A 9,536-nucleotide genomic window follows, 5' to 3' on the forward strand; every position below is an offset into this window, starting at 1 on the left:
ACGTTGCTTTGGATTATTCACCAAGGGAACAGAGGAATTAAAGGATGCATTGGATTCTTTTGGAGAATACTCAATCTGATCAACTGTAACAATTGTCCCTTCATGGGGAAAGCATAGGATGTGAAATAATGATGATATAACAGAATATATTTCATAAATCCAATTTTGTCCCAATAGAAGATAATAATCCAAATTTTCATCCACTATTTCCACCTCAATATTGACCACCTTTCCCCCAACACAGATGGGAAAGGCTGGAATAATTCCATGTGGCCTATGAGCATGACCATCAAATGCAGTCAAGAGAGTAGGCGAAGGAAAAACTTGAGGAGATCCGATAGCTTTCCAACATGCAATAGATATCACACATGTGGAAGCCTCCTCATCAAATACAGTTCGAAAGATATTGATCTTTCGATATGTAGATTTAATTTGGAAAGCCATGTGACAAGATAGTCTCTTTTTAATATTTGACATGTCAAATTTAACAATAAGAAATTGTTTTCATATCTATAGCCCCAATCACAGTGAGCAATGCACTCCTTAGTGTTGGACATGACTGGAGTACCTCTAATGGAGACATCATATAAGGGATTTGGGCCAGATATTCAACAATGGAGTAGTTTTAGGTAGCCTTGGCATTAGGGTTAATCGTTGAATGTTTTGGAGAGCCTTTCGGCATCAGAGGTATAGACTCAACTGTGAGTCTCTCAATATGGAGTGGCTCTTGAACATCGGGAGCAGACTTAGCATTAGAGGATTTTGGTTCACCATAATCATGTGATCTTGTGGCAACATCGACATGAGTACTCATCATATATATATTTGATGTATTTTCCACCTCCTGATTGCCCCATGTGCGGTTTCCTGTACTAGCATTTGCACCATCAAATATTTGTTACCCTTGGGGAAAAGGGTTATTTAGAACTGCCTGGGAGCTTGTAGAACCCTTCTGAGCTAACAAGCACTAAGTATCCTAAATCTTAGGGAAAACATGAGTTAAATGGTGTACATTGCACAATTTTCAAGGAAACTTAATTTTCTTTTTAGACTCCTTTTTACCCTCCCCAGTATTATTACTGGGTTTTCTTGCATTACCCTTCCCATCCCTATCTTTCCTCTTACCTTTTCCCTTTTGTTTTCCATTAAATTGTTGATTTCCCTTGGGGTTGGAAGATTGGACAACGTTAATAGCTAAAGTTTGAGAAGGCATGGACACTAAAAATGATGCCTGAACTGAAGAAGTAGTGTGTAAAGACAACTATTGCAATTGACTTAGCAGGTTAGTCATGCTACTATCAATCGAACTGACAATCCCATTGACATGGGGACCTGACTTTGGTTTAGATAAATCAATATTGGATCGAGGAACATTATGAAAAGTCTTCTCAAGAATCCTAGACTGAGAATATATAAGTTCTAATTGTTGGGCTCTAAAGATAACCTGTTCTTCAAGGAACACTCTAGAGAGTGATACATCCTTAGACATTTCTGGATGTAAATATTTTAAAAACCATTCGAGAAGGAATTCATTAGTAATATAGGCTTTGATGAACCTCTTCCTTCTCTACCATTCCCAAATACGGTAAAAAATGTGAGCTGTCGTATCTTGTTGGAAACTAGCCAATATGTCAATTCCAAAATCATACCAAATGGGCAACTAAAAATGGTTCAAAAACATAGTAGCCAATTCACCAAATGAAGCAAAGGTACCCCCATTAAGCTCTATATACCATTTAGCAGCATTTCCAGTTAAGGTGCATTGAAACAATCTCAACCTGATTGAATCATCAATTAGGGAGTTAGATGAACACCATAAATGAAATTTTGTTATATGGTTAGTCGGATCCTCCCCAAACTTTCCTTCAAATTTTGGAATATCCGATGGAATTTTGGTAGGAACCGGAGGCCACGCCAGATTATATTGGATGGGATCATTCGTCAATTTTGATAGATCTGGAAAATTTAGGGTTGCTAGGAATGGTAAGCGCGGAGGAGCTTGAGAATTCCACCCACTATGAGATGGATTCCCAACAGTCTAAAAAGAATATCTTGGATTTTTATAGGCACCAGTTGCCAAGGATTGCTCGCAGAAGAAATTGAACTGTAAGGAAAACCCTGTGGTCTAGAGAAACTCGGAGTTTGACCAACTCCTACCGAAAAGTTACCTATTCCAGGAATATTTCCTGCAAGTGAAGTATTAAATGGAGAGGAGAGTTGTGAAGCAGGAAAGTCTTCCCTCTGTGGACAGAGGCAACCCCTCTAGCCCTAGCGTGGGTCTAGTCACAGACAAGGACAAATCAACAACAATTCTCCTTAAATAGTTCAAGTTGGAGGCCTACCTCAACCGGTGGTCGATGGAGTTCCATTGCGCTGCTCCAGCTTCCGCTTCCTTCTCCTAATGAGTGATTAACCTTAAACAAAGCAAATGAAATACAACAAAGCACGTAACCCGATACAAAAATGATCTATTTACCCATAAAGTCAAGAAATCATGAGCTATCTAATACATTTCATACAAGACATAGGAAAACATCATTGATTGCATTAAATATGAAATAGAGTAAGCTTACAACCCAGGTCTTGACGTCACAAGCCTTCTCAGGAGGGTCCAGCCAACATGTTCCTCAAGCATTCACTCTTAGAGATGGATCTCCCAAATTACAAGTCTCTCTCACACACAAGTTTCACACAAGATCAAAGGCACTTCACAACCTTCCTCAAGCTCTTAAATAATCCCACACTTGTCACACTCACACCAGCTATCTAACAAGCTCACAATACTATCAGCAACACTCCAAAGACTAAGAATTCCAAAACTAGCAGCTCATAGCAATGGTGAGAGCTTAAATAGGAGAAGGAGTCTCCATGAATGGTGGGAGGATGAGCTTATCTCCAAGGAGGGTAGCACAAATGACGGAACAGCTATGCCAGAGAAAGGAGGGTGACATAAACAAGGCCAACAACCAGGTCTGGAGTCATCTAGAAGGCCGACTGTTAGAACAAACTCGCCCAAACTGGATCATCGCGGGCACATAACTGGTCTGCTGCATTGACATCGCTATTTCATAATGGAGCTAGTCATGTCATCGCGGGAAAATACAAGCAACAGTTGCGCTAGCACATGAAAATCGACCATCACGGGAATCACGTGTACTTCCGCGATGGCAACGCTTCTGGACTATTTTGGAGTGCTCATCAGTGCGTTTATTTGGCCATCAGAAGCGATGAGGCAGAAACTTTGGCAAAGTGGGTCATTTGGAAACATCAGAGAGCATGAGCATAAATGATTTTGGACTCATGACACAATAGGAAAATTGGGATTGAGATAGTGAAAAATTACTGTGTAATAGATGCCCCCTAAAGTATGAAGCCCGAGAGAGTGGGAGGGGTGAAATGCTTTATGAAACTGACTGAACGGGAACACCATCCAGAAGAACCTGCACGCAAGTACAACTGATATCTTTGATAATGAATTACATGTAGTCTAGGCATGGGCGAAACCATCTAAAAGACATACGAAATAGGTCTGTGGTATGGATGCAACCACCCAGCTAATGAGACCATGATGATAATAAAGGTATGGTCGCAGCCATCCATCAATGAGTCATGTAATCATAAAACCAATCCACATAGCTCGAACATGTGTAATCTGAGTTCATGTTGGACACCTAATCCTAAATGGGTTAGTGTGGAAGCCGAATAGACCATAGCAGTCCAAGAGACCTTGGGATCTGAAACCCAAGAGTCACGTATTGTACTATAAATGTATATCTCATGTTAATAAAAAATGTACTGCATGATTTATCTTTCATATCTCTTGTGCTGTCCATGTGTGTTTAATATGGTATCAGAGCCATGATGTGTGGCCTGTGTAGTTTTCTCACGGTTTAGCAACTGGTCTGAGCTGCCTTGAATAATGCTGGCCTAGTCTTCATTACCTAACCATTTATTTTAGCTGAGCGCATCAGATCTGCAACTAGGCATTGTATTCCTACCTGCGCCCTATCAGAGTCTGCGCACTGGTATAACAGTGCTGCGATTTACCATTATTCCCTGACAAAACTGTGATTTTAAACTGTTGGGCTTCCATATACGCCACTGGCCTCCATTGATTGTCCACACCTGCGCTGCCCTGACATATTCTATTCCTGCGCCCTGTTCATTTGAATATGCTCAGACTCCATAAACGTTTCATATTCTCGGAATGTTGTCCATCAGTTACATTCGAATTCTGTCTGCCATATTCCCTTGAAACTGCTGTTGCGACTGTCGTGGCTTTTTGATTCTGTAAGAAGGTCTGGCACCTGCACTTTAGCGAGGCTAGGAGAACCACCATTTTTTTCAAATCAAACTCTAGGGAGAACCACGGCTTCTCCCCTTCCATTTTCGCTGTCGCCGCTGCTCCATAACCGGTTTCTCTCAGAAGAGACCCGCTGCACTTGCTCTCACACCCGGGAGAGCCGCTGTCGCGGCCCCTTCACCATCAATGGCCAGCTAAATGTGACCTCAAACGGTCAATACTCTTCGGCCTCTCCATTATAGCTTGCTGCCTGTGCTGTCCAGTGTGTAAAAGGTTCTTCCCGAGTTCGAACAGCCCGTTCGTGCCTGGCAAGATCCTCCTCCTTCATTGAAAGACGCCATTCTCTGGCATCATAGGCATCACCCAGCTGTTTCCATAGCCTGTAGCAGCTGTCTTGCTGAGACTGGAAGCTATCGTGATGAGGATATGAATAACAACTCCTGGTTGGACCATCAAACTGTCTGTCATTTCTGCTATAGAAAGGGCCGAGCATAAAATGAAATCCTAGGGCCGCTGCCACACCTGCGACGAAGCATATTTCAATATATTTCGAGCTGATGACAGCGCACAATTGGGATGTAATATCCATGGCAATTGCAGAAGTTAATTGGCAAATCGAATTACAATGTTAAGGAATGCAGTTGAATGCGTGATAAATTGGTTTTCATTTGAAGTCCAGTTCTTTCATAGGCTCGACATCCTCTTCCTTTCCTTTTCCGCCATGTTTGTTGTGCAGTAATCTCCTTTAAAGCGCTCCTGGTTTGTGTTGTCTGTCCCTCATGTTTCTCTATGCTTTTGTGCGTCCACGTTGTGTTTCAATTCATGGTAACTAAACTAAGAGGGACACACCGTCGGGTTTATCTTGGACAGAGAAATGACAGAGACATAACCTGCAAAGTGATTTTCATTGCGTTTCATAGCTGATCATGAATTGCCTTTTTTAATGCCTAAGAATATGGCAGGCCACCTAAAGGAAGAGAAGGAAATGGCTGTTTGGATAATTAATAAACACGTTCAGGTCAAAAGCGCAGTGGAGAAGCAATGTAACGGTTTTTCTGGATGATTGAAGAATGTATCGGTTCATTTGCAATCGATCATCATAGTTCTGCTAGAGAGCAAATAGCGTTTTGATAATCCAGAAATGACATGCCAGAAGGTCTTCCTCCAATGCTTCCCTCTTCAAATGCTTCAGAATCCTCTGTCAGCACCTTAAACTAAGTGAGGTCACTGCACAGCAGAGACTGTCACCAGCATTCCGAACATTTTCTTTTTTGTCATCCATAGCTCGAAAAGCTATGATCCAGACTCTCTCCAAGTACTTTCCAAATTGATCAAATTTGCACCCCTAAAAGAGAAAGGCATTGAAGTGTTTGTAAGGGTGGCAAATGTGTTCCTGAATATCTCGTGTGGAAAATGTCCATGCTAAGAACGCTTTTCTAGCTACAGGAGGAACATTACCAGAGATATGTGCTCCACAATCTGAGTTTGAATTGGAATTATTCTCCATGTATGTGAACCGAGAAGAGCAAGAGGCATCCTGTACTGCTGTAGTAGATGAAAGTTCTTCTGGTTTGTTGATCATAAAGATCCTCTTTTTGACTTAGTTGTAAGCTTTTTTTGACATCAAGCTCACCAGTTTTATTTCCAACTGATATTTTTGTTATCAAGAAACCCAGAGCAGGACAGAGTTTGAGGCCATTCTTGTGATATTGCAGCGTTAACCATATGTTGTCTCTAGTCATTGATATTTACGTTGTCTCCATTCATTAACATACCATTGTTTTCTATTTGTTTCCTTGTATAACATTGCGCTGCTCATACCTCCATATGCATACACTGTCCATATACCACCGTTGTCCATTTAAGTAACGCTGTCTCATGTGACTCTATGTAAAGGGTCTCTCACATCATCGTGTGTTTTTAATTATGCTTGCTTCCATACACCATTAAGCAGGAGAAACAAAAAGGATTTCTTATTTCTGGTCGGCAGCTTGAGTTTGGAAACAAGAGCTTACTTAATTTAGGCTATACGGTTGATGAACTTTTCTAACAGAGGCTACACAAATTTTGGAGCTCTACAAGTCAGATTTCTGGTTTGGTACGAAAGTAGGAAACGTGGTCATTTATTGATTTGATTGTTTAAATAATGGAGAAAATTCATGGATTATTGGAGTTTTTAAACACTCTAATATTATCTGCTGATGGAAGTATAGTTGAAGTCAACAAAAACACTCTCAAGGATATTCAAACATCTTTACAACTTGCACAAGAAACCATCGAATTTTTGCAGCTTGAATCTCAGCTACAGCGAGAAGAATTAAAACAGAGGAGTCATCACTCTGAACCTGTTTCTGTTCAGAATAATGAAACAGACTCCCATAAACAGAAATACAATATTGTTAAAGTTCATTCAGATCCAGTGCCTAATAAAGCAACAATTGTACATGCAGATGCAGAAACTCAGTCTGCACTTCCCAAGCCCATCATCAGACCTTGGGAACAGCTTGTCCACAACAAGCACAGAACTGGTCTTGGATATGACAAGGACTTGTCCTTTCATATTCCAGACTATGCCAAGCCCATTCAATTTCAGAGTGCCGGATTCATTCATGACAGTTCACCTGCTCCTCATGACAGTTCAGCTTCAGTTGTTCCAGACTCTGCCCCTCTTCCACAGCAACAACAACAACAGATTGTGAAATTCCAACACTGTGACCGAGTTGGCCATTTGAAAGATCATTGTTTTGATCTTCATCCATGTAAGCATTGTCATAAAACCAGTCATTCTTCACACAGATGCTTCAGAAACAAACGTCCTGCAAGAACAAAGATTCATCTTGGATGGATCGCTTCTTGGCAATGGGCATCAACAGCCAAGAAGATATTCCAAACACATGTTAGAACTTGCTCCAGAGTATTGAACAGTCTCGCAGCTGAGTTTTCTCCATCATCTCACCTTGTATCTGACAGGGGGGGAAATGATGGTCATCTACAAGCTTCAAAGCCACATCAAGCGAGCCTGAGCCACAACCTGCCACACCAGTTTCAGAGTTGTAGTCAGAGACAAAGATGCCCGTGAACATGCCTTCAGTTGGCTATCTGGGACACTTCCTCTAGCAAAAGACTTCAGCTTCTTGCCAGTTTTGGAAGCATTCCAGGAACACAATTGAGAACACTTCCTCTAGCAGAAGACACCAGCTTCTTTCCAGATTTGGAAGAGTTCCAGGAATTGCATTAAGCATTCCAGAGTTGTTGGTTATCCTTAAACCATCACAGGTTGAGACTTCCCTTTTCAGGTTGAATTTTTACCTTTTATGCGGGGTGAGACCTCCCTTTTATGGTTGAAGGTTTCCCTCTTTAAAACAATAGGATCACTTCCTCTAGCAGAAAACTTCAGTTTCTTGCCAGTTTTGGAAGAGTTCCGGGAACTGCACTAAGCGTTCCAGTGTTGGTGGTCATCCTTAAACCACCGCCCTTTATACCAACATTTCAGAGAGCACATTCAGCCTAGTGCTGCCATGCATTTTTTGCACATTTTGGATTACATCTCTCTTCTTGGACTCATACATAACCCTTCGGATTAAGGGGGGGAATGTTGGACACCTAATCCTAAATGGGTTAGTGTGGAAGCTGAATAGACCATAGCAGTCCAAGAGACCTTGGGATCTGAAACCCAAGAGTCACGTATTGTACTATAAATGTATATCTCATGTTAATAAAAAATGTACTGCATGATTTATCTTTCATATCTCTTGTGCTGTCCATGTGTGTTTAATAGTTCGGGGTCTTGAATCCATCCGATCATAGTACAAATCCTAACATGCGAATAGATGTGTTGAGGTCGAGCATGATAGAAAATCGCTTGATTACCAGTCAATGATGAAAATCGTTAACAAGCGCGAGAGAAACCACCAATAATGCCAATGGCTCTCAAGGTACTATCTGGCACAATCCACGGAGTGTGAAGAAGGAGCTGAAGTTGAACACTCGTGGAATCACCCAATCGACAACCAATGATGAAAGTCGACCCTCAGGTGCGAAGAACTTGCCATTGAGGCATGCAAGCTCTAAGGTACAAAAAGTGATCTCTAGGTCAATCTCCTGGATAATGAGCTGATGTCGATAGAAGATGACCCATCACAGGAGGGCCATAATGTTTCCCCCATCAACGACACGAGATAAGGAACAAGTGGTAGATGGCGAAACAGAGGATTAGAGGAAAAAGACGAGGGTGTAAACTGCAGAAGGATTATACTCTTGAACATGTCGGCGACACGACTCCGGAAGGGGGGTGGCAGCATTCAGGCACCAAGGGATTAGAGGCTCGATGGAAATGGCATGAATCAAATGGAATGAGGCTAGAATGATAACCCAAACCCACGGAAGGCCAAATGACAATGTATGGATGTCCCAACCTGATAAGAAGCAAAAGTGTCAATGTTCAAGAGTGACTAGCTGCCATATACAATCAATGATAAACCTGTTATTAAGTCCAACCTAGTAATAGTTTAATGAGCCCTAGGAAGGAGATTCTCGAGTCTCGTCATGGTGACGAGTCCAATGTCGTCAGGGTTTAACGAGTTCGACATAGGCAAAAATCAGAGTCTTTTTCATGTTTAGAGTGTTTGAAAAAGACATAGAAAAGAAAACTCCAGGGTGGTCCTTTTTCATAGAGTTGTGTCTCTCGAGCCCCAAAAAGTATAAAACGATACTCGAAAGAACCACCCGATCATTATGATCGAGGAGTACTTTTCATAGGTAGTGACTTCGACCCAAAAAAGTAGAAAAGCGGTCAGAATCACGTCGTTTCGTAACCGATAACGAGCTTGAAATGACAAAGGCCCAGCAATCTTTTTGTGTTTAAACGGTCGAAAAATTTCTTAAAGGTGACCGCCTCTTATTTCTTTTAACGAGTCAAGAGGGAAAACTCGGCAATCTTTTCATCTTTAAATGATCGGAAAAGAGCTGAAAGTAGACCTCCATTTTTATTTTCTTTAACGAGTCAAAAAGGGAAAAATACTCAGCAATCTTTTCATCTTTTATGAGTCAAAAAAGAGCTTAAACGAGACTCATCCTAGAGGAATGAGTGGTATAGAGGGTAGCAACTAGTTCCGGCAATGGTGGAACTGCTCAAAACATGTAATGGTCAAGAGGCTAGCTAATAAGACCACTCATTGCTGCAGTTCCTCAGGAAAGGAAAAAACAATCAAGTGAAAGCATATGATTAGCCAAA

This window comes from Pinus tabuliformis, chromosome 5_1 (assembly GCF_031772625.1).
Source record: "Pinus tabuliformis cultivar Carrire ecotype Pingquan chromosome 5_1, CPIR1, whole genome shotgun sequence".
Lineage (NCBI taxonomy): Eukaryota > Viridiplantae > Streptophyta > Pinopsida > Pinales > Pinaceae > Pinus > Pinus tabuliformis.